Genomic DNA, 27056 nt, shown 5'->3' with positions numbered 1-27056 from the left:
CACTGTCAAAGGTCTGTCCACCTCATGACACTATAAACTGCTGACTGAGCACAGAACCTCTTTTCTCTTCTTCTATTGGTTCTCCTTGTCGTACCCCTCCTCTATGCCTCTCTACATCAATTCATCTAAAAATAAAACAAGAACAGGCGCTGCTGATGAAGAAACAGAGAAAGACGCATCGCCCTCAATGCTGGAGGGCTGATCCACATATGCCTCTCCTCACCCCTCTGCCACCATAACCTTTATCTCTGCCTTCTCTGTGGTGATTTTTGTATTTATTTAGTATGAGAGAAGTGTAATTCAGAGTCACATTCAGGTGGCTTTCAAGTGATTTTAAATTACCCTAAAAACAACAGTAAATCTGTTGTCTAACAGAAGGATGAATTGATATCAATAGCTAAACGAGTAAAAAACTCAAATCCTCCAGAAAGACATTTTATTTAAAGATAAATTAGAGGTAATTCTTGAAGTTAATTGACATTTGAAGACTTGAGTGCTGCACGAAATGATGTAATGCGACAACAGTAGCGTAAAGTGTTCTCCCCTGACCTACATCTCACATTGCTAACAGCTGGTGTAGTGACGAAGACCTGATATTTCATATCCTTTTGTACCTCACAATGACTAGAGTTTAGCTTTTATGGTTCCCATTTGCTTTAGAGGGCATCACACTAGTAATGATAATACATTAAAGCAAAATGACACTATGCCACTATGCCACCCTGAGATAGAAAAAGAGAAAAGATTGAAATAAAAGTGAAATAAGTGAAATAAAAATCTGAAGCAAAATCCTAATAAACATAAAATACAAAACCACAAACTTTAAGTTCATAGCTATTATTTTTATTTAAAAAAGAAAAAGTCTGTTAGCACACTGACTGCATCTTTTTTGATTCTCAGGTTGTTCCACAGTTGTGAAGCCCTTATGTCTCAAGCCCTGGGGACCGAGAGCAACAGATGGTCTGCAGATCTGAGAGCACAAGCAGGAGTGTAAGGGGCGAGGAGGCCGATGATGTCAGATGGAGCACGGGCGCTCAGTGATTCAGAAACAAGCTATGAAATTTTAAAGTCAGTGCTCAATACAACAGGTAAACAGAGCAGTGAGGTGAGACAAGCTCCCACATGCTGCTTGTCCACACTGGTCCAACTGGTCCATCAACCTTCCTCCTGCGTTCTATGATGTTCAGGAAATATTGTGCTTCCCTCTGAATCTGGAGTAGCTCTGCATTCAACACACTGTAGAGGTTGGAAGTCAGAACTCGTCATTTTCAAAGGTTTTTTTTTCAAAGGGGCAACACTGGATGAACCTAACAGGATAAAAACAAGGCTTTGCAATAAAAAACACTAGTCAACATTTTTTTTTTTTAAAAGAAGAAACAGCTTCAAATGTGGGATAGGTACCCCATCAAATGTTTTTAGTTGATAAATAACTAATGAAATATATGTAATTTACTGTGTCCGTTGCCTTTTTGGGTAATGGCATGAAATACAACCGACTTACCAAAAGCAAATCAGGCATTTTAACTTTTTTCCTACTTGGAAATTGCACATTTTTTTCTAAATGCTGAATGATCGTCTAGAAAGTGGTGGAGCGAGACAACAGAAGTAGTGTTAAAAAATAAGAGCAGCGTCAAACATTTTTTCAGCAGAGAAAAACTCAAAGACAAAGGCTGACAAAACAAATCTTCCATCTTTTTCTTTCCGCTCTGGCATGGTTCAGTGATGCTGCTCCCTGGGTATGAAGAAGCCAACTTTGAGCTAATACTTTAGAAAGTTACATGTCTTCCTGAGATAATAAATAATACAACTAAGAGAAAAGTAGATGGTATTACTTTTATGCTTATTTATAAATTAACCTGGAATCACATGATTGTAAAAATTGTAGACACAAATCTACTCAGCTTCTTATTTTACCAAATCATTTGGCCTAACATCAACAATTATCAACGAAAGAACAAGATACAGATTGAGTTGTTTTAAAGAGCACTGTCCAAGAGCTTATTCTTTCTATCCCGCCATGAATAATCAAAATGGCAACAAAATGACCATTAGTTGTAGCTGTAACTTATCATTTGCGTGAAACGTGGCCTTTAGGGTGATGTCACAAAATGGTATGACATGACAGAGCTACCATCACCCACTGAAGATGAGTTTGCACCTTGAATGGCAGATGAGATACTTTGTCTAATACAGCGGATTTGTGTTTTTAATGTGAATCATCACGGACAGGATCAACGGCTGTTTGGAAGAATTAAAAAACGATTGCTGAATAACACGTAACTCTTTCATTGAGTATACTTGAAATATGATACATAGATAAAAAAAATTTATTAAAAATCCAAACTTGTAGTTTAAGATAATAGGAGCAATGTTAAAGCAAGGATGCACAGGTCCAGTGTTCCACCATGGTAGTGATCAAATGTGAAAAAACCCTGCTCTCTCAACACTTAAGCTTCCATCTCCTCCACAGGCTATTAAATCTTCTTCTGTGCTGTGCTGTCCCTTGACAGCCTCCATTACTGCCCAAATACAGTTCTCTTGTCAAGGCTGAGAAATCTGTGGCCTAATGTACTTCAGAGCCACATAATCTTTGACAGCTCCATCATTCAGTCTTAATTAGACTGCCCCTAATTTCACTCATACAGTTTGTGCTGCAAAAAAATAAAAGTAAATAGAGGCAGCATCACGTGGAAGCAGGGATGTTCCACTCACACAGCAGAGTTCCTTTTTATTGCTGGGATGGCAGACACACACATGCAAGAGCAAACTGTACGCTGCAGAGGGAGCTCTTTAAGCTGACTTGAGCTGTTTTAGTCTTATGGGTGTTTGTGGTGTGCAGAGTGTTAACAGGGATTTGGGCTTCTTTTGAGCAGTTTCCTAACTTCTTAAGGACACACAACAAACCATGCTGAAATATGCCAAGTGTTCGGCAAATAGTTCTTTTGGAATGTTCCGACTGATGCAAAAGCACTGTTCCCAGATCCAAAAGATTCTTTCCTTCGTTGTCTTGTGTAGAAACAAACCTGATTCATCCATCCATTCAAAAGTAGGATGAACTGAGTGAAAAGGCAGAAACTGGACAAAAAAAAAAACCTGTTGCTCAAGTTGTCATATATCACATGAAAGTCTGGCTTCTTAGTAGCAAAATATAATGAGGGTTGGCTCAACCCTTTTGCACACTACAGTGCAACTGTGCAGTGATCGCTTCAACCAACATGCGGAGAATCTAGTCCTTGTCACTCGAGATAAACTATATGCTGCCCTTTAAAAGTAGAGGTATGCACTTATATAGCACTTTTGAAAATATGTTGAGGGTTGACAAAGCTCTTTACAGTGTTCACCCACTCACACATATGCTCATACAGCACTTCTTATAACATACAGTACAATATGTGCTGTGATTTGTTTGCTTTGTTCTTGGGTTTTTTTCTACAACCACACACCACTGCGCAAATTGAGGCAATATGGGGTTCAGTATCTCGCCCAAGGACACGTTGACACTTAGAAGAACTAGCAAGTAAACTCTCAACCTTCCAGCTGGAGGACGGCCGCTACCCACTGAGCCACAGTAACCCCAAATGATCGAAAAACAAAAAGAAATTGTACCCACAACAAGCACAAACAATAGGAAGCTTTCACTGTTCACAGATTGCGGGATTTGCATTGAAAAGGGCCAACAAACATGAATAAAGGGCCTGAAAAAAAAAAAAAAGCACAAACAAACAGTAATTAGAAATGAGAACTTAGAGTAAAATCTTTACGTGTCACACACGTAATTTTATCCATCAACAATAAGTCACACTGAAACAAACAGGCGTCAATGAGGTCCAATTCCACTGAGTCCCAATGTAATCCCCAGTGATTAGATGTGCCCTTCTAGTACAATTTGTACAATTCCAGAACAAGAATTAATTTATTTCTAACTGTTAAAAATGTCAGTTACATAGCTTTGATTGAGAAAAGCATCTCTTGATAAAATTGGATAAAGAACTGATGCAGTTTATTAGGTAAAGTGTATAATAAATGGCTTATGTTCATATTGATTAGTTGTTAGTGAAGTGACTCATATTCATAAGTCACAATCTCATAATTGTGACTTATGAATATGAGCATCATTCAAAACCACAATCTTGCAACTTTTAAGTGACTCTGACACACTTCTTTAAAAGAAGAGGCAGCCCAAGATAAGAAGATACATTTCTTCAGCAGCCCAGCAGGCTGCTTGTTTTGCAATGTAAAATTCCTGGTTTTGTCAACATGGTACAACATGGCACTACAAAGTGCTTGATATAATCCCCACTTTTCTCTAACCTTACGATGAATTGAATCCCTTTGGAATTGTTTCCGGTTAAAAACGCATTAAACCTTAAATCAACAGTGGGGTGTGTTTGACTGTGCGTGTTGTAGTGCGCTGCAGTGTAACAAATGTAAGTCCTAAACCAACAAAAAAAAAAACACGGCAAATGAATGTATGTGAGTCTATCTTCACACATACACACCTACACACACAAACGCCCACAGAGCCAAAGGCACACACTGTGCACACACATTGACACACATGGTTTGTGTCACGACTCAGACACTCGAGTCCCGAAAAACCCAGCAAGCCAGACCAAAACCCCTACAGGCTTGCAACTGTTCTTTACTTGATACCAGCTGAGCCAGATAAAAGGAAGTATGGAGAGACTTCTCACACAGAAGCATGTGTACTAGATGAAAGCATAAATAATTCTTCTCTGATATTCTCAAACAGCAATATGAACTCCTGCAGAATGTGAATAACTACAGTGAAACGAAATGAATGGAACTAAAGGAGCATATACGTTAAAGTATCAGCAAAGATACAGTGTTGCAGCTCATCTCACTCCAGCTCATCTGAAGAAACGGTGGTATTGGCACAAGTAAAGAATAAGAATAATTTTTAAAGAAAACTCTGTAGTTCTGTGACATTTTTCCATGAGAAGAGCTTAATGTTTTAATGACGAGCACTTAACTACCACTTCTGCAGCAGGCGGACCAGTACAGTGCAGACTGGACCACTGGTGTAGGCTAGATGTTGCTCAATGCGGCTTGTACACCACATCAAACTACATGAGAAATTTAAAAAAACTGAAACAGTTTAGTGAATCTAACTTAACTTCTTTTGCTTTAGCGACTAAATCTGAACTTTAGAGACTTGAAAATATTGAACGTAAACAATATTACAAGAATTACATCACTCCAAAACACCCAACCCTCACTCACAAGACCAGTGAGGACTGAGGCAGTCACAAATATTATCAAAATTGTGAATTTGAACATTTTTAATGTAATCCTTTAAATCTTTAAAACTATGTCCCTAAACAAAAGCATTGGTTATTTTTTTTTAAAAGCTCCTTAAAACTGAGGATTAGCTTGAAATAAAACTAAATAGAACTGACATTGCATAATAAAACCTTTATTTCTCGTCCTTTAAAGAAGCCACAAAGGTGAAGTATGAAACATTGAAGAGATTAAAGCTTCACTTATTTTTACTTTCAGCTTCACTCGCTGGTACACTCGCTGTTTTGGTCAGCTACCTGGTTTGGGGAAGGCACAAAAAAAGGGTTTAGGAAAAGACGATGGTGAGGTGAAAATATTCTGAATGAACAACTAGGTTACTTTGTTTACCCAAAAACCATCAAGACACTTGTCAGTTGAGAACTGACTGATATAAATCTGAATAGTGAGTGTGTAATCTGTCAGTAGTATTGAATCAATCGGCACTGACAGCATCCAGTGGTTTAAGTAAAAGGGCTACAAACAAGGGCACAGACATTCTTAATCCAATATAGATAGTATGACTGATTGTATCACTTTTTTTTTTCTCTTTACTTTAAAGGCTGAAATAAGCTCAGTTTTAGAGTTCATCAAGAGGTTTATAGGACAATCTCTGGTCAGATTTGTGACTCATCAAAATCATAGACTCTTAAATCTTTATTTATATCATGAGTATTATGCATTGTGCGTGCTCGAGTTTTACATTAAACAGACCGGTAGCCTGGTTTATGAGGTGGGGGGAGTACAATGCGAGTACAGTATTTAGTGCCCAAATAAATAAATAAACTAAGAGTAGATGCAGTTTTGTTCAAATTTTGGATGATGTGTAAAATGTAAATTAAGACAAAAAAACAATGACTTCTGAATATTTTAAACTAAAGCATCATGTTTGAAAAAAGGTTGTTTTTGAAACAACTTTCTGTCACAGCACAGGCTCTAACAGCTGTAGTGTTCAAAGCAAAATGCTCTTTTATTCTTCCTTGATATCGGTTTTAAGCTGCTTTGGGATTCTTTTGTTTCAGAATGCAAATGCAGACTTTTTTTTTTACATGCAGATAGGCAGATGTAGAGCTCAGTCCTTTCTAATACTGAGCCATGTTGTTGTAATACATGCAGAGTGCAGTTTGGCATTGTCTTGCTGACATAACCTCTACATATCATTCAGTCTTTATGGCTCCTTCACAGATGTGCCAGTTGCCCGTGCCATGTACACTACTGCATCCCCATACTATCATGAAGGCTGGTATTTGAACTGTGAGCTGATGACAACCCAAATGGTTCCTCGCCTTTTCGTGCAGGGGAACATGATGTCAATGATTTCCAAAAAGAATTTCAAATTTTGATGTGTCAGACCAGTTTTTCACTTCACCTCCGTCCAACCTAAATTAGCTCAAGCCAAAAGATGTGTTTCTGATTGTTTTTTAGATACAGTATTTTTTTCTTTTCATGGCAGCTTAAACTTCATTCTCAATTTTTTTTTTCATTATTTTATGTATCATATATCATTAAAGATTGTTCTTATTGCTAACCTACTTACCAACACAATACTTCACAGAGTAGTGAACCTTTTACTGTCTCTTCTTCTTCCAAATCCTGTTATTGACCAGTTGACAGTTAGATGTTTCAACCAGTTTTTTTAATTATTTTTTTTATTAAATAATTTTTTCAGAAAGCAATGAAACCGTTTTATGTCCATCTAACACAGCACACCAGCTGTTTTAGAAGTAAGTTCATTCATCTCCTTTTTATCTCATCTTACTTGAAAATTCAGTTTTCCGGGATCTGTTTAAAGGTCATCATTAAGCTCTTTTTTCCCCCCCTGTGCTGTTCATTATCCTAATTTCACTGCATCCTGCACTGTCCAGTTAAAGCAGATGGTACTTTCTGCACAGACCAGTTCATTTGGACGGTGAGGATCATCGTTTACCCACTCAACAGAGCTAGCTCACCAGATGGATTTGGAAAATCTGCATGTGCATGAATGGTTTACATGTGTGTGTTTATGACAGAGTGAGTGAGGGTGTGAGCATGGGGGAGAGATGGGACTCCTGTGGTTGGATGATGATGACTCACCCACCCACACACACACACACTTGAATTCAGACATCCAGTCATTACCGTCATCACTCAAAACCCTGTTAGCGCTGCTTACTGATGCTAATTGTTCCCAGTCAGCACATCAGGGGTCTTGTCAATGCACGGTGAAACCAGACCACACCAGCGATTGCCTATTGATCTCGTTACAAGCTAACGTCACTCCATCTAGCAAGCACTTGTGTGTCTGTAGATGCTCGATGGACTGAAACATCCATTCAATAATGGAGCACAATGCCGCAACTATTCAAGTGGTCAAAAAGGACTAAAAATGACGTTCTAACATCTGACTAAATGTGTAAAATCAGTTTTAACTTTTGGATAATTCATGAAGGACATAATGCCTTTTCTTCAGATTTTACACAAGTCTTTATGCTTCAACCTTTAGACAAACACAGGTCAGAAGCATCACATACTTACAGTCACAATGAAAAGTTTCGATCAGCCCTGCTGAAATGGTGTGGCAGTACCATAAGAGAGCTGCGCACATATAAATGTCCCCAAAACCTCAATAAACTAAAGCAACGCCGTAAACACAAGCAGCACAAAGCTATAGCTAAAGCTATAAGAAGTTGAAGCACTTTCAGATTCATGATGTAATTGAGAAAAGACTAATGAAAAATTGAGGTCAAGCTGAGGTGTGGAAGATCAAGACATCTCTCTTTCTTAATTCTTGGATCTACAGTCTGTGCAAGGTGGCACTGATGCACGTTTATCTGCTTTGGTTTCTTGCGTCTAAGCACAGAGGCAGAACGGGACGTAAAAGTTAAAGCACCCCAATACGCCTCTGAGCCAGTGTCTGATGGCGATATCTTATGAAGATATACTGTCAGTTACTGACCCACATGGAGAGTCATCAATAGAAAACATATTCAAAATTCTTTTTTCTAGGTTTATAAATTCACATCTAAACAAGCCTGATGTATGTTAGAAGCAACACATTGTTTGCCCTAACTTTTGTTTATTTTCACCTTGATTCCCTATGTGTTATGCCTTTTAGAAATTAGGTCACTTTTTTATTAGCTTAGATATATACAGAAATTTTGACTTTCGGTGCCAAAACCTTGGCATTTTACCAGGTAAAGACAGAGGGATAAATATGAGTACCTAATACTAGTAAACACTAATAAGTACCTAATAAATAATCCATTCTATCGTCTAAGTGTAACCTTAAAACCACAAGTCAAAGAAAGTTGACTTGTTCAGATTTCTGTAAATGTAAAAGTAGGCCAGGAAGCTTCAGGGAAATGAGTCTGCAAAAGATTTGCTCAGTGTAATATGCGATGGGTGCTAAAAAGATCATTCTTAAAATGCTGACTATGTATTAAAACAGTCCTACAGTTTTTGGGCTTTAAATGTAAAAAAAGAAAAAAATCTTTCTTTCCCTTTGTATGGCTTGTGTTGATGGCAGCCAAAGTGGAGTTGCATGACTCCACTCCAAGCCTCTGCATGTACTGTCAAGTGAACACATGCGTGCATCTGTCAGAAAGTGTATATGTATACATCTAATATTTGTATTCCCTTTTCATGTTTGATGCATGAACTGCCACGTGTGGTTTGAAAGTTGCATGTGATCATGTGTACTGTAGCAGGAGGCCTTTTATCCAGCTTCAGCTTTGAGGTATAGTACAACTGCACCTCGAGTAAATTCGACATAAAAAATGTTGTGGTCGAGTCTGTCCAAAACAACATTTTTCCACAAATCTTGGGGTTTGTTCAAATGCAACGTTGCAAACATAAGCTGTGCTACCATGCTCTTTTTAGAGAGAAGAGTCCTTCCTCTGCAGCACTTCCAAATAAGCCATACTTGTTCAGTCATTTTTACATTTGTATTCTAATGAACTTTAACAGTTAACATGCTGACTGAGGCCTGTAGAGTCTAAGATGTAGCTCTTGGGTATTTTTTACATTCTCTCAGAGCATTGCACAGTCTGACCTCAAAGTGAACTTGCTTGGACGTCCATGAAATGAATAACTCCAAATTGTTTGGAAATGGACTTATAACCCTTCCCAGATTGATGGGAAGAAACAGTAGCTTCTCTATTATCACTGCTAATGTCTTTCCTAATGCTCCAGACCAGACCAGACCAAAACTTCACTTTCTGTGTGGAGTTTGCATGTTCTCACAGTGTATGTGTGGGTTCTCCCTGGGTACTCCGGCTTCCTCCCACCGTCCAAAAACATGCATGTTAGGTTAACTCTAAAATTGTCCCTAGGAGTGAGTGTGAGCGTGTGTCCAGCCGTTTGTCTCTGTGTGGCCCTGTGATGGACTGGCGACCTGTCTAGGGTGTACCCCGCCTCTCACCCAATGACCGCTGGGATAGGCTCCAGCCCCCCCACGACCCGACCGACGGATTAAGCGGATATAGAAAATGGATGGATGGATAGCTGCCCTGGCTGCGACTTACCTGTGATGTCATCTGACATGTTACTGTTCTTGGGTTTCACCCACTGAGAGGCTCAGTGACTGCCGACTGTTTGACTCGCTCAAAAACACTTAAAGGGACACTGTGTAATTTCTTCCCCCATCTAGTGGTGCAATTTTATTTTGCAAAGTCGAATGAATTTGCTCCCTAGCGCCTCGCGTTTTCAAATGTGCGTTGCAACTTCTTGAACTACGGCAGGCGGAATGTGTCAAGATTCAAGAAGCTATAGCTTCAGACTCAAGGTCTATACAAACAAAAAGACATCAAGACACACAGTACAAAGGATTACATAACACACATACAATAACACTATAAATACAGATGACAGATAACATGTCAGATAACATAAGTTGACATAGCCTTTGGTGTGCAAGCAATGCCATTGGTCATATTCCGGGAGTTACCGGAAGTGACGTCGACGCAGCGGTAGCGTTAGCAGCAGTGTGTAGTTGCTGGAAAGTGTTCTTTTAAATAAACTCCCGGTAAACTTACAAACTTTCTAATGCCTCGTTTTGTGAGTTAAGAGCCTATGTGTACTACGGCAGAAGTTTGGTTACAATCAATGCATTATTAGTGGGATAATTTACGAGATAAAATCTATTTACCATTAGCGGCTGTAATAAGCCATTCGGCGGAAATGACGTCACAATGACGACATTTCCGCTTGCAGGCCTGGCGGGGAAATCGCGATTCGAAGTGCTTTATGTCCCTCTCGGCACTTCGTCATTTTTCATAGACCGGAAGGACATGGCAGCCTCCATATAGCTTACCCGCTCTATGTAGATACAGACAAGTTATTCTTCACTCAGGAGGATAAGTGAGATTGTTGACAGAGATAATTTTACACCAATGAGGACTAATTTATGAATGAATATGTTGATTTGAGCTAATAAATTACTTAATTTATTACATAGTGTCCCTTTAAAGAGCTGTTGTGTAGTTGACTGTAAGTAAGATCTTTAGAAGAAGTCATTTTTGTTCATGATTTTGACAAACCTAGATTGGCCATTTCAGGTAACCTATTAATAATCTCTGTCACTGCAATGTTTCTGCATTTTATGGGAACAGTGTGTGCAGTCTCCTTTAGATCTGCATCCTGGATGAGAGCTAGATGTGAGGTCACAACTTTCATTACAAAAGTTTGATTAGAATATAAACTGTTTCCACAAACTTTTTCATATCCAACCAGAATGTTAACATTGAGATTTAAATGTTCAAACGGCACAATGTGCTGCTGAGAATAAATAAATGAATTACGACTGTGACAAAATAAGACAGAAAAACAATAAGTATCGTAATACTATTCTTGTCAAATCTTTATATTCAAATTCATATTCCAGCATCTATTTATACCTTTTTCCTTGTCATCTTTACTGCAATGTATAAGGTTAATTACACCCAAATAAGCCCTCGTGAATTAAAAAATACTCATCTGAGAAACAGTTTTTCATTCAAGCACCCTCCTCCCTCCCTTCTTCTATCCAAGGTTATCCATAGCTAAGTGAAGTGCTTTCCCCTCATGTTGTTGTAACCATGTAAGGCTACTGACGCCAGCTTGCCATTCGCTGCTCCTATTACTGAGGGAGGAGAGTGCGTCACAGCTTCCATGACCTACCCCTTTCTGTCAGCTTTCTGCTCCTACTGATTGACACTGACATTACGGGGCATTAGCATTTCCGGCTCAGTCTTGTGGGAGCAGTGTGAGCATCCAGACACCGGTCTTCCATTTGAAGCTGCATGCGTAATAACTTTCATCCCATTCTATGTCTGTACCTCCTCGAGTTATCCTCCTTCATGATTCTTTTTCAGGAAAATAGCTGATAAGAAAAATTTCTGATTGAACAAATCTTTTTGCCGTCCTTCTGAGTAACATATTTAACTGCATTGATGCTAAAGACGTGTCGATGACTGTTTTCTGTTACACTTATTACAAGACTCAAAAATGCATTGTGGAAGAAAAAGGAACATGAATAAAACAAAGAAATATAAAGAGAAATAAAGAGAAAGAACAAACAAATGAAGAAGTATGAAGGCAAATAATGATTATGACATCATTATCCTTTATTGGTGTATTTATGTGCTTTTGTCTGAATTTCAAAAGAAATGTATACTTTTTATTCATTGCAGTAAGAATGAATTTGTATAACTTCAAAAATAATTGTTTTTTTCTTAAATTCAATGCATCTATTTTTATTCCTTTTCTTAGGTTTATTCTTTTCCTTGTATATTGTAATAATTTTCCATATTTCTCATGTATATGCATTAGTTTAACTTTTGTCGACATACATTTGACTTTTTATATTTCCTAATTTTTTTCTTTTTTATCTATATAGACATTCATTTTATGGCATTCCATGTAAAAAGGCCAAAAATACAATGAATTAAACAAATAAATTTATGATTATATATTTCTTTATATCAGTTCATTGGGTTGCTCTTGATTCACCCATGCAGGCAATTACAGGCTAGTATGAGTGCAAAATCCTGAGTTTTGATGGTGCGTACGTATAGATACCAGAACAGATATAAATAGGTTCAAATGTTCTGAGAAACCAACAGAAAAATGAAGATTAAATCCGAAATAAGACTGGGGTATATCTAGTCCTGACTTCAGGCTAAATCGCAGACGGCTAATTATGTTACACACCAACTTCATCCAAGCATCTCATCATTGAAAAAAGTAGAAAAGAATGAACCGAACAAAGTGTGACGATGGGAAAGGGAAATAAAGTGAGAAACATACCAAAGACAAAGCGATCTCATGGCAGGACACAAAATTTGTATGTTGGTTCCCGTCACGCTTCAGGTAACGTTTCCACACGTTAACAAAATATAAGTGGTTATATCGACAGTTGACATGGTTACTGTTAGGATTACATGGTTAGGAATAGAATTAATGCACATGGTTAGGTTTAGGTGTTTAAAAGAAAAAGGACAAGGTTAGGGTGAGAACAATATACACAGTCATGAATCACGAAGTCTTATACTTATTGGTCGCAGTTTTCGTCACGTGACACACCACTACCCAGCACAATACTGTTAGCCAAGAAAATTGTGATCTCATCATTTTGAAGCCTGGATTGTGAAACTGCCATGTATTAGATGTGTGTGCAAACGTTCATATTTGACCATTTCTGGGCTGTTGAAGAAAGTGAGCTGAATTAAATAAAGGAAACTTGCTGCCTCACATAGGAAGAAAGCGCACAGGTCACACATATACTGCATGTTTGTGTGTGCATGTTTGTGTGATTGAGACAGAAGGCGAGACAATGGGGGTGATGGAGTGTGTGTCAATGTGTAGTTTGTGTCATCTTGAATACACATTACAGCCCAGGGCCAACTCCTTCATCTGCTCTTTGAGATGGTTCCTATGGAAATACTGGAAATCCAACTGACCTAAAACAAATTCCCCACCAGCTTAAACATACCCTGAAAAGCCAGTGAGTTTGCAAAATTACAGATATCTTCAATGATGTTCGAGCCTCATTTTGTGAAAAACACCATATTTCTTAAACAAGTAACGTTGAAATGCAGCTGAAAGATGCAGGGAAAAATGCATTGTATATTAAAAAAAAGGTTATTTTTTCTTGTCTATCTGACAAAGAATAAAATGCCAAATACCAGTCCGCACCTTAGAACTTATAAAGGGCGGTGATGTGGCCAAATAAGAACTCAAACCTTGATAATTCCAGTGTTTCTTTTTTTTGCGTTGACTCCAACAACAACAGTAGGTAAAGCAAGGATCCCAGATGACCCCCATAATAGGAAATGTTTTCCAATTCTCCTTTGCATTGTTTGAGGCCACGAATATGATATTAAGGTCCCTGGTCCACCAGTCCACACCATCGGTATGTTGAAGAATTATTCAGTATTTACCCTCCGTGAAGAGGGAAGGTTGATTGGGGTCCGACATTATCCACTATAGTCATGATGTTTCTCTATGGCCAGTCAATGAATTGGACTATAACTGGCTTGAATTGGAATACCTGTATCTTTTAAGTGCCTTGAGATGACATTTTTGACACTAAATATGAGTACAAGTATCATTTGAATAGAATTGGATTTAATCAGATCACAATGAACTGCATCACAACTGAATTGATTTGTGCTTCATTTAATTAAATGAAATAATAAAACCAGTATTGACCTCGCTTACCTTCACTGTATAGTGCACTAAGATTGCTTTTGTTGTCATTTGGCATTAAGTAATTGTAATCAATTGAAATTAATTAAATTGCCAACTAAAGCACATATCTACAGAACTCAAAACAGGCTTAAGTTTTGGTACGCTATGGTCAGTGTGACTTCAGAGAAGGCCTTTCAGAACTGAGGCAGGCAAAGACACAAGCTCACACATACACACATCAGTAGTGTCTTACATAACATAGAGAGTGATGGCAACTGAGGACACAATAATACTGCCTTTGGCATTTGTCCTGAAAGTTGGACAAAGAGAAGATTGGGTGAGTGGGAGACATAACAGAGAGGGACAGGCAGACTAAAAAAACGACAGGAAGTGAAAAAGAGAGGTACGAGAGAGGGGTGCAGAGAAAGGCTTGTGGAAAGAAATAGATTCAAAAAGAGAAAAGACCAACATTTTAACATTGTTAAAACTTTTACTGAAACCTGAAACGTATTTTTCATTAATGTTAAGTGAAGTAATTTGTATTTTGAGTTGGGGAATATTTCATAATCCTTCGTTGAAATATAAGGCAGAGCTGTCAGAAACAACCAGTAAATTGAATAAAACCAACTTGAAAACATCACCACATGAAACACATCACATTTAATAAAAACAAGTGACATTCTAAAAAAAAAATTACATTAGAATGAATCCATTAACTCTGTTTTATTCATTTTGACCAGTTCTCCGCTTAAGTTAAAAAAATTCAAACTGCCTAAAATTATTGGTTGGCACCAGCACAAATATATGAAATACACAAGTAATCCATTTCCAACATTTGTTCAATCAATACCAAATACAGAGTTTATGAGCTGAACTGAAGACTGAAGTACAGCTGTATTTATTGCATCTCTTGACATCATCTTCACAATGTAGCTCAGCGAACCACCTTCAAAGTACAACGAAACATAATGTTAAAAGAGAATATTTGGCTATTTCACTCCCACACCTGCAGAGCACATTTTTTTTCCTGTTGCAATGCACATTTAAGAACATCTGACCTCAGCTTTTAAAGGGCAGACTTCGTAGCAGAACACCCTCACAGCAATGTCTTTTAGTGTCAATTCATTGAACCATCAACTTCAACATTCACAGATCAGAACTGGCCAAAGATAACTGAACATCTAACAACTCAATCTGAGGATATTATCCTAGAGCTACCTTTGCCCCACCTGTATCAGTTCCATTAACAAGTTCTTGAAGGACTGAACAACTGCTCCCCCCTTCACACTGAACAGCTCCAAGAGCTTTGGAGTATACCCATCCAGCTGGGACATAACTGTGGATTCAAGCGTAACCGACAGCACTTCTTTGGAACTCTTTATTTTATCTGATTTATCTGTAAGACAGCAAATGCTTTGGCTGTTATATGAGACATTTTGGCAATGTTAATATTAGAAATCTTTCAATTTCATGCAGTCAAATGCTCATCATGAATCTATAAACAAATTTTAGATTAACTAAAATGATGGGTCTTCAGTATATGTTGTTGCATTGAATATCTCGAGCCGAAGTCACACTCCAATACTGTCCAAGTCAACGTATTGCAATGTAATGAGTACCAAATGGACATCGAGGTAAATTTTGAAGATAAAATCATTTAACTGCAATGGTTCAAAGAGAGCAGGCTATCTTTTCTTAAATTCTGCCTTCTCCAGCTTTAAGTCTGGGCCATTAAGTAATCTGCGCTCTTAACATTGTCCTTTTTCTTCCTGACTACAATTAGGTCCAGTCAAGCATGTTTTGCAAAAACATAAAATATTCATGTTAGTCTTAACCAACTGGGGACTGACCTGTTTGGTACCTGAATGAGACAAGTCTGTGTAGGATTAGTTAATTTGCTGTTCCGCGCGTGCTAGATCTGTTGGTGTTCTGAAGAAATATAAACAAACGCCTAATGAACGAACGAATGAAAGTAAAAGACAAGGTTCAAAATTATAAATATAAAAACTTTACTCTAAATCTGATTCTGCATCATGCAACGGTACATAGTGTACATAAATACTCTGTACTCCCAGTTTTAGAGTAAGGTTTACAGCTCTAAAACAGATCTAGTTGTGACAAAAAGTGGAATGTCTGGAGGGAAAAAAAAAGAGGAATCAAAATACTCTAGGTGCCAACTAAAAGTCTCCCCATCAACCGGCTCCTCCCCCCACCCCCAGTGATGTGTGGTACCTTTGGAAAGTCTCCAGTAAATTTCAACACTTACAACAATCTTATAATCTGAACCTTTCCGTAGAAAATACAAGCACTTCAGTGGACATATACTTCAAAGTGAGCACTAGCTGCGTTTGATTTCCACAGCAGTTGTTTATTGGTAACAAGCTACAGAGTTCATTCACATTGGACCGATTCCAAAAATGCTTGTCTTTATTAATAATATATACCATAATTTCTAGGAAACAGGCTCCAAGAAAACGTCCAATCCGACGTTTCGACACCAAGTGTGCCTGCACGTGTGGTTGTTGAGACCCAGACACTGTAAAAGAGATTTGAATTTAACTACAATGAATATCAATATTATAATTACACTTTAACATAGAAATGAAACATCTGCGCATGAATGAGGTAATAGGCAAAATGAGACAGAAATTAAAATTTTCTTAATTTGTTTAATGCTTAGTATCTTTGGCTGGAGGCTTTTATCCTGATGCTCGTCAGGCCTGAAAAGAATGACCAATTTATTTATTTATTTATTTAGTTATGTTAAAAGCGCTTTGAGTGGTAAACTAGACTAGAAAAGCGCTATACAAGTACAGTCCATTTCCCAAAAAGAAGTAAGCAAAGCATAAACAACATCATGGTAAATTTAACTAGTTCTTCAACATTACAACAGGGCTTACATTCAATAAAGGAAACAAGGTGTTGCAAATCCTATCCAACCGTGGTAATTGAGGTTAAATCGAGGTTTAAACAACACAAAAAGCTACTTACATGTTCTGTGTGAAGTAGTGATGCTCCGATCAGCATTTTTTGGACCGATCACCGATCACCAAAATCATGATCTGCCCGATTGCCGATCACTGCCGATCACGGAAGGAATCGGACATTTCCATGCCTTTCATCTAGCAGAGAGTGCACCATTTATAGAAATTAAACCGCCAGAGGTAGCTGGGGACATGTAGAACAAGAATCTGGTGGAGTTTGCAGAAAACAATTGTTTTTTTTTATTTTCTATTAATTTTTTAATCTGCCCATATACATCATCCACTGGGTATGATTTCAACATCAGATTATTAAACAATGATGCAGTGAAATGACTTGAAAATCACCACAGAGGTAGCTGGGGACATGTCGAACAAGAATCTGGTGGATTCGGCAGAGAACCTTTTGATTTGGTTCTAAATGAATTTTTCAAATCTGACTATGCAGAAATGAGTTTGAGTCTGAATATGCTTCAATAATTTTGTTCTATCATTTAGTTTTAATCATTAAAAAGAATGTAGTAAAAAAAACAACCAAGTAATGACAGGTGTATGTATTCCAACAAATGAAAGATCAACTTCGATATAGATTTCTGAGTTTACGGGGTGCACTTGAATGCACCATAAATCCGCTCACACGCTTTACCGTACGAGTGTAGCTAGCGCGACCGTGCCTCTCCGAAGTAAGTTTCACATCTTTCTGACACACTTTGAAGAAATTCCCGACAGGAGAGGTCATGTTGTCGAGATGCACTGTAGAGGTTTTGCCTGTTCGGTTCTGTACACACGTCACGTACCACATTAGAAAGTGGTCGCTAGTAATTTACGTCACGTGATCGGTTTTTTGATCGGCATATTTTTCCCATCGCCGATCAGGCTATTTTTGGGCATTATCGGCCGATCATGATCGGCAGCCGATCGATCGGAGCATCACTAGTGTGAAGTATTATCCCGAAAGACACTGTGAACACAGGGCTGGTCGTTCTTCCTGTTACAGCACGTGCAAATCAAACAGGTTGATATTTGTTCTTTCTTGCAGCCGGTGTGTGCCGCCATTTTCCGTCTGTTAAATTGGGTTTTGAGAAATTAAATTATGGTGAAGTCCAACGCAATCAATTGTACTTAAAACTTTTCAAAAGGTCTTGTAACGAAGGAGCGCTTCAGTACTCGGAATATGTAACATGTAAATATTAATAGCACTTGAGGCAATTCACTCAGGTTCTTTTGCACTCTAACACATTGCACTTGCAGTGATTTACACAAAGGTAAACATTTACACACAAGAAGTCTCGAATCATTTATTGGAATATTTATTGAACATTTTAGCATTTAATCTTTAAGAAGTTCTGTTATCCAGACACCACAAAGCTGCCTGTAAAGGAAACAGGTGTTAGAGGCAGGTTTTCCCTATGTGGTCTATAGCAAACTAAAGTTCACTCTAAGGTCACTCAAGGTTTTTAACCTTGGTGTTTCTCATTCACGCAAAGCTCTTTATTCCCTCTCTCTCCATTATACACAAATTCACATCAAAGTGCATTTTAGTGCTTGCCCAAGGACGCTTTAGTTTTTTTTTTCACACATAACTTTTCAAACTGGCAATGATGCACATTTTCTGCATCAAAGTTGATCCACCACTGATACGCCTCTGAGCCAGCAAGGGAGGTAGTTACAGAGGCAAAACAGGCCTGCATCACTGTGCGCTTACACACATTATCACTGTTGTTGGAACTGGCAGCTCTAACAATGATGTCATCACTCAGCTGATTCCAAAGCACTGGCTTAATTACCAAGGAGGAGCAGCGGCGGGTCTGCGAGGATGGATTTTTTGAGCTGATAAGCGCAACTGATATGTGAAATGGGCTTTTATTAGGCGGAAGGGCTAGGATCGAACCACCAACTGGTGGACGACCCCTCTATTTTATGGGTTACAGCTGTAAAAGGAGACACATTATGCCCTTTGTAAAGTTGACACAATTTCCTGACTTTACGATTAAATTTCAGTGACATGTTTCAGTTAAAATACCAAACAAATATAAGACAACAGCTCCTTTTTTTCACTGTGAATTTACATCTCTTCACAGTAACCCATTTTAAGATGTGGAGAGACTAACTCAGTCAACGCCATCCCTTTCTTCTTCAACAGGGTCAGCTTCTTTTTGAGATCATTAACCCTTGAACTACACTACCATAGGACAGAGTGTACATTACAGTTTTTCTCTGTTCGTTTGGCTCATTTCTTGAAACAGAAATTACATTCTCAAAACTCTAAGATCATTTGGCATAACACTCTTATAGTTCAGCACAACACCATAGCTAACCTGCAAAAGCACATAACTCTCCCAAAACTGTTCACCCATGCTTCAGACCTGATTTCTTTCCCATGTAAAGAGTCAGTGCCACCCAAATTGCAAAGATCTTTCTCAATTGCCTAGGCTCATTTCTTGAAACAGACCGAACGTTTTCAACACTCTTTAGTACTTTTTGCAAAACTAAACTGAATGGTTCAGCAAAACACCATGGTTCACCAGCAAAAGCTCATATCCCCCCCTAAACAGTTCACCCAAAATGAAGTTTCTTTCTCATTCAAATAGTCAGTGCCCCCAAAAAGCATTGTCCTTTTGGCATTGTGTGAGCACTACAAGTCAAAATGTTTAGATGTTTTGTCACTATGGCATAGGACTACCTAACAGAATACAATAGTGTATAAAACTGAAGGAAAAAAGGTTCACAGTAAGAGTAGCCTCAAAGCATACACAATACACTCATACCAACCATTTTTATTCACACAAATACTGTGAAGTACGTAACTTCCATACAGTATAGTATTGTAGAAGGAAAAGAAAAATATACATAGCACACATATAATGTAATATAAACACAAACAAAAAACAAGCAAAATCATGTGGCCTACAGTACTGTAAATAAATCTGCAGCTTACAGAAAACACTATAGCAACACTTTACTGGTCGCTGTCGTCCCCCTCCCGCTCACCCTCACCCTCCCCCGCCCCTCCCTCATGACCACTGTCCTCACCCTCCTGGCCGTCCAGACATTGCTGTCTGTCTGGCCACAGATTCTCATCAACATCACAACGTATATTTTCCCTTGCAATGCAACGCGGGAAGAAACGCTGTGCATGCCGCAACCATCCCCTACACTGATCTCCTGTAATGTCTAAACATGCAGCGTCCGTTGCATGGAGCAGGGATCTTTGGTCTTGAGCAGGATGCTCATACACTCTCCACCTCCAAGCAGAGAAAAACTCCTCAATAGGATTAAGGAAAGGGGAGTAAGGTGGGAGCAACTCCATCATCATTCTTGGATGCATAGTGAACCAAGCCCTGATGAGTGGACCACGATGGAAGTTGGCATTGTCCCACACAATCACGTAGCGTGGTAGGTGAGACTCAAGAAGACTTCGCTCATATTCAGGGACCAAATTAGTATAAAGGTGGTCCAAGAAGAAGAGGAGCTTCTGTGTGTTGTATGGGCCAAGAGTGGAGATGTGAGTGGCCACACCATTCTCAGAAATGGCAGCACACATAGTTATATTGCCCCCTCGCTGGCCTGGAACACCCAATAATTTTGCTGCCACGTCTTCGCCCCTTGGCCAGGTTGAAGCCGGCTTCATCTACAAACACGAGGATGTGAGGGATCTCATTTGCTTCCAATCCCATTATTCTCTGCAATAGTTAGAGTAAAAAAATTACATGTACCCATCATGTGCTTTTTAGCTGTTTTCACACACTGTTTTTATTTACTTCTTTTACTCTGTAAAGCACACTGAACTGCTTCTTAGCATGAAATGTGCTATATACTGTAAATACATAGGTACTGCAGGGGGTATTTGACAGAAAGGAGAGAGAAATACTGAAGATTTACTGTACTGAAATGTTGTATGTATTACAGTAGGCTACTGTACTTGGGAGACATTACAGTAATTGCAGCTCCTTGACCCCTTTCAATTAAAGGATTATAATGATAATTGTATCATACAGTAAACTGTAGTTTTCTGCTGCAGTTTTTAGCCAAAATGTTGATGTCAGATACAGTAAAGCAAATACTTGGAAATCTGAAATCAGGTAAAGGGGGAGCAGAAGCCCAAAACGTTTAGGAACCATTACTTACAGTATTTACAGTTAAGGTTATGATGACAGACAAGCACTAACTGACTTACTTCTACATACTGGTACCGTAGCTCTTTCACTCTATCAGAGTTCCTCTCAAAGGGTACCCTGTAAATTTGTTTCATGGTCATGTGATGCTTCTTCTTCTATTGTGGAGATGCTTATGGAGTTGATATTGTGGAATATGGCATTGTCTTCAATAATGGCAGTGCTGATCTGTCTCAATATGATGGCATTATTTGCCAACACCATGTTACAGATCTCTTGTTCTTGTTGATCACTGAGAAGTTTTCCTCTGCCACCTATGCGAGGTTGTCGTGCAATCCTAGATATAGAATCCAAAGGACAACTCTGTATTACTGTACTGTACAGTACAATTCGTATACGTATGCCTTGTGTTTTTCTTACAGAATGAGTTACCAATATAATTGTATTGTTGTTTTACTGTACTGTAGTGCTTACAGTAACCACAACTATAATGCATCACTGCACAGTGACTGGAATATTACTCTAAACAGTGTCCTGTACATCATACAATTCCATAATTGAGCAAGTACATACCTGTTTTCCATGCGAAAAGTTTGTATGATGGAGGAAACTGTAGAGCGAGGCACATTAGGCTGCACTCTGCGACCTGCCTCTGCCATTGTGAGGCGATGGTTGATGACATGATCTATAATTGTGGCCCGAATTTCATTTGGGACAGCACGGTGTATGGAAAGATGTGGCCAGCTGTATCCTCAGACGTGTTAACTTTCTGGGGCTGGATGCTGCTCTGTTTTTAACAAATTTTAGCTTTTTAAAGTTAAAAGGGTTGCCTCAATTTTATCAGGGTGTTTTTAAATCCTGTGCTCTTTTTAAACTGCAAAGAGCAAAAACGCATAATTCTCTGTATTGGCTTTTAAAAGAACCACTGGTGTGTGGAGCAAGGCTGGACGTCAGCGACAGCAGTGTGCCGGGTCTGTCTGAGGTTTTGTCCAGGTCCGGGACGGTGACCCTGCGGCGTCTCGTGCGGGTTGCTGGACCTGACCTCTCTGACGTCCAGGAGGTTGGCTCGCTGCTTGGAGTCCGGTCCACCAGGCTGGTACAGCGCTTCCTGGAGCGGGTGAAGGAGCGGCTGATGGCTGGGGAGAGGCGGCTCCTGGAGCTTCATGCAACAAAAAAGTGCCTGCCTGACCAAAATGACCCGTTCCCAGATGTGGTCCTGGACCCAGGTTTTGCGGAAGACGATGGTCCCCTGCTGCAGAGTGTCGTGCCAGGGATGGATTTATGTAAAACTGGACCAAAAGTACTGTACACATACTGTACAAAGATATTTAACAAAAGAACTCTCAACAAAAGACCTAGCTGTGTCTGGAGCGACAAATTTGGAGGACAAAAACCACAGTGGAGGACTTTGTACAAGCCTCCTATAAAGAAACGGACTGGTGACCTCCAGTGGAGGATTCTTCACGGCGCCATCGCCACAAACTCGTTTTTATCGGTCATCAGTCCTGGGGTTTTAAATGAGTGTCCTTTTTGTAGGTTGTCCGAGAGTGTTTTTCATGTTTTTATAGATTGTGTACGGTTGACTAGTTTTTTACAATTTTTAACAAGAGTTTTTAGCCTTTTTGGCGTGGTTTTTACCAATTCTGTTTTTATCTACGGTGTGCATTACAGTCGAGCCACTAGTTTTAAATCCCGCATTTTAAATTATTTAATCTCGGAGGCAAAAATGTCCATTTATATAACTCGCCGTGATAAATTGCAGACTGGACCTCATCTTGATGCCGTGGCTCTGTGGAAGTGCAACATCAAGGCCAGGTTGAGATTGGAGTTTTGCTTCCACAGAGCCACGGGGGATTTAAATAGTTTCTTACAAGTGTGGGGTTTTAACAATGTACTGTGCACTGTTTCGAATCAAGAACTCATATACAACAAGCTACTAATGTAAATATTCATTTATTTATTTATTTATTTATTTAGCTTATGTGACCTGATTGTGTAAAGTTGTATTGTTGGATCATTGTCAATAAATGTTTTGTTAAAAATCAAAAAAAAATCTTCTTCCTCTTCCTCGAGCAGGAACTTGCCCTTGTTCATTTGCTCTGCCTGGTGCCTCCATGTTCAGAAATTGGTCCTGGTCAAGCTCTTTATATAGGCCTACATGTTTGGCAGCACTCACAATCATGGACAGTATCTGTCAGGTAACTAACTATGCCTACCATTTGATTGGTCACCTGAGGTGCTTGAAACTCCTTCTTCGTTAGTAAAGTTCTAGTTTCACCTGATTGTCAATTATTGTCATGAATTTATCAAATGTTACATGAGATTCTATATGGTATTGATGGTATCATGTTCTTGGCCCACTTTGACAATTGAACAGATTATTGTGCATGTGATGACTTATACAATGAAATCATGCTGACATATTTTGGATAGAAGAACCATTAGACCTAGGCTGCGGCTACACGAAAACGTTTTTCACTGTAAACAATACTTTTTCTTATCGTTTCGCTGTCGCGTTCACACGGAGCCGGCGTTCCCACTACCCCAAAACGATAGTTTTTGAGAACGGGTTCCAGAGTGGGAAAGTTTGAAAACGGCCTCGTTTCGTTTCCATTGTTACAGCTAAAACGTTTTTGCATCAGTCAAACGTTGACGCTGTGAGCCAATTTTAACACTTCTCTATTGTCTCACAGCGTGGCGTGACACAGTGGCGTGTGTACTGCATCGTTTCATCGTTTTCATCCGTTTTCGTCTGGACCTGAGTCTTTACAGCAGCGCGTTGCCGTGTGGTCGCAAGAATTTTCGTACCCGTTTTAAAAAAAAACCTTGTTTCGTTTTCGTGTAGCCGTAGCCCAAGAATCAACTAATCAGTTAAGATCACCAAAATCTATTCACTTGGAAAATGTGCAAACTGTAGGCTACTTGTACTTAATCTTTTGCAGAGATGCACTGAAACAATTGACACATCTATTAAGACAATTGCAATTTGATGAAAGCAATGAGAAATGCCATTCTGTTGTGAACAATTGCGAGGTGGTTTGGAGATTTGTCCATGTTATTTTGATAATGTAATTTCTGTTTCAAGAAATGAGCCAAACCAATAGAGAAAAACTGTAAATACCCTGAAGGCTATTTAAGCACACACTGCCAACCCAGCTCAGATCACACAGAGCTGAGACAGAAAGACTTGACTGGCAGTTTTATTCTAAAATACTTAAATTTCACACAAATGCAGATCAGCCACTGACAGTTGATTCCTGTTTTTGGCACAATCTCATTTCGAATCATGCACTGAACTGGCCCAGGCTGTCAAAAACACCAAACTGCACACTGCAACGACCAGCTGGAAGGTTTATGTTCTGAGCAAAACTCATGTGGTAATTCCTCTATCACATATCGGCTCCATAACCCCTGGGCTTCCCTGTTGCATCATTCTTCTGTGTTAAGATTTACAAGCTAACATTAAGAACTTTTTCTTATACTTTCAAAACTTTCTATTTTCACCAAAGTAAAAAAAGTTTCTTGTATAAATGGCTGAGCTGCTGGTAGTGCATTCAATGAATTTCCAAATTCAAACTGGAGGGGAACAAAGTATACCAACTAGAAGGCAGATACCATGTTGGGTTATAAAACAATAGACAAACCCTTGGTAGAGCACTAGTAGCTCACATTTTTGTCTAAAACAAAGTACATAACTACTGATGACAATTTGTTATTAAAAGCCAAAACGAGAGCAAAAGATGTTTGACCTTCCACTTCCAAGCTATGGCAAATGCAGCGTCATTTAAATTTGATGTTCGGTGGCAAGAAACATAAGAAGGATCAAATTTTTTTCTCAGAGCAGACAGTTTTTTTCCCCCCTTTGGAAGCGAACCTAGCTTAAAAAAGGTTACAAAATCAACCCTTAAGAGTTTGGTCTCCATCAATCCAAATTCCAACAGATTGTCTACAAATGAAGTAAATCCAAGAGCAGAGTTCAAGACTCATCTCCAGTGTTTACCCAAGAGAGATCACCGGAGGAAAGAAATTCTTCAATTTCACAAAGGAACTCGGTCTCTCACAGTGGCTAATAGTAATGTTCATCAATCTGTCATGAGGAAAACACTGAACAACAATGGTGTGCATGGTTACAAAGAAAAAGCCTCTGCTTCTCAAAAGATAGCATTGCTATTGGAAAAATATCCTGTGGACTTTCTTCATTTAAAGTAGGAGCAACATGTTTAAAGAAAAGAACACATTACATTGCTAACAGAAGATCTTTATGCCCTTTGTGAAACACGATGGCATAAATATCATAATTTGGTCACATTTCAGCACAGATTGCCATCACAGATGGAAGAATAAATTATGAATATTACCAGTGAATTCTAAAGGAAAATGTCAGGACATCTACAAGAAAAAAACTATAAGCACACACACAAAGTCCCTCTACTTAAGAATAGTTAAGGCGAAAAAAAAAACTTGTTCCCAAACTTTAAAGCACCATTGAATAAAAATATTGAAACTTTGATACATTATATCAATGAAACAAAATGGATCACACTTTGAAAAACAGACCAATTCCAAACCAATATATCCCTTGAGCTTTGCATTTTTATGTCCAGATGAAACCATGGAGGAACTTTTAATCTCTCAACAGAGACAACCTCTGGCAATTAGCTGCTGCATGTACGTCATCACTGTGTGTCTGCAGGATGCCTGTGTGTGTGAGTGAGACATGTATGTGTGCATTATGAGGGATAATGGAAGGGAAAAACACTCCCAGATGCATGTGATGCAATTATACCCTTGATTATCTGATTGGGTAATCTACAGCCGTCCAAGACAAACATGCTGTCGGCAGACTGTTGACCGAGCATAAACCACAAGCAAGGACACGCATGCACACAGACACCTATATTTGAGCTTGTGCTCAATGATGCATAGGTATAGTGAACACCGAGCAGAGAGACTCAGATGAAGGCAGCAGTTATTTGTATTGTTCCCTAAACATTTGTATTTGTATCTCCTGTACAAACAGCAGAGCATATGCACAGTACAAATGAGGCAGAAGTAAAGGGAGCGAGTCAGTGTTACAGAAGAAACTCAGAAAACTGAGCATTTCCTGCTGCAACATTTGTTATAAACTTACATACATCTGAGGCTGTCAGATAGATAGATAGATAGATAGATAGATAGATAGATAGAATCTTAGGTGTTAATAGTAAACCTATCACTAAACCGATTGACAAAGAATTGGATCAAAATTACGTTTAAAGATGTATTCTGTTTTATTTACTATCAATCAAGACATTATATTTTTAATGCACAGCCTACTTTATTCGATCATTTCCGCACGCCAATAAAAGCACACAAGCCCAGCAGAGGCCCACTGACATATGCTTCAGTCTTACAGTTAAAATCACCCTCGAGGTAAAAAGCAGCAACATGTCACACATCTACAAGAAAATATACTAGCAGCTGTGTGACAAAATCTGGTGTGGGAGCACCACAACAGATAAAAATCCTACTTCATGACAGTGCGCGATTCAGGTGATGACAGAGCTGCTGAATGTGTCCACGTCAAGGCCAAAACAAAAACTTCAGCGGCATTAAAGGTGCTTTGCTCCGTCCACTCACTATCGACAGGAATGTTGTTACGACGTTTTGAGACAGTGTTACGCTCACTGAATGTTTGTAAAATGAAAATTGCCTCTTTCATTTAAAAATTCACAGAAAATATGAACATCCCTCATGACAGAGGCTAATGTAAGGGACAGAATTACCTTTTGTCTGTTACTCTCTGTTTTGTTTGACAAATATAGAGGATATATAATGTTACCTTAAAGCTGCTGCTTATTAAAGCTACATTATGAAGATAATGTATGTATGTAACATTTGTTAAAAAATTAACCTTCAATCACATTGGCAGCCGAAATGGATACACTAAGCGGCTGAATATTTTAAACAAATCCTTCTTCCTCACAACAAAAAGTCAAGCGGTCAAGTATGGTCAGACTTTTATGGACACAGAGTG

The 27056-nt window shown here is 38.8% G+C and overlaps 1 protein-coding gene across 4 annotated transcripts in view; it reads right to left on the bottom strand.

Annotated features, from left to right (window-relative positions):
• The window catches only part of LOC142388376 (cGMP-inhibited 3',5'-cyclic phosphodiesterase 3A-like), a 68775-nt gene that overhangs the window by 29902 nt on the left and 11817 nt on the right, over positions 1–27056 (bottom strand). The window lies entirely within an intron of this gene.

The sequence above is a fragment of the Odontesthes bonariensis genome, chromosome 9, assembly GCF_027942865.1.
Source record: "Odontesthes bonariensis isolate fOdoBon6 chromosome 9, fOdoBon6.hap1, whole genome shotgun sequence".
In the NCBI taxonomy this organism is placed as follows: Eukaryota; Metazoa; Chordata; class Actinopteri; order Atheriniformes; family Atherinopsidae; genus Odontesthes; species Odontesthes bonariensis.
The sequence above is the reverse complement of the archived record's forward strand: the minus strand, read 5'-3'. Positions and strand labels throughout refer to the sequence as shown.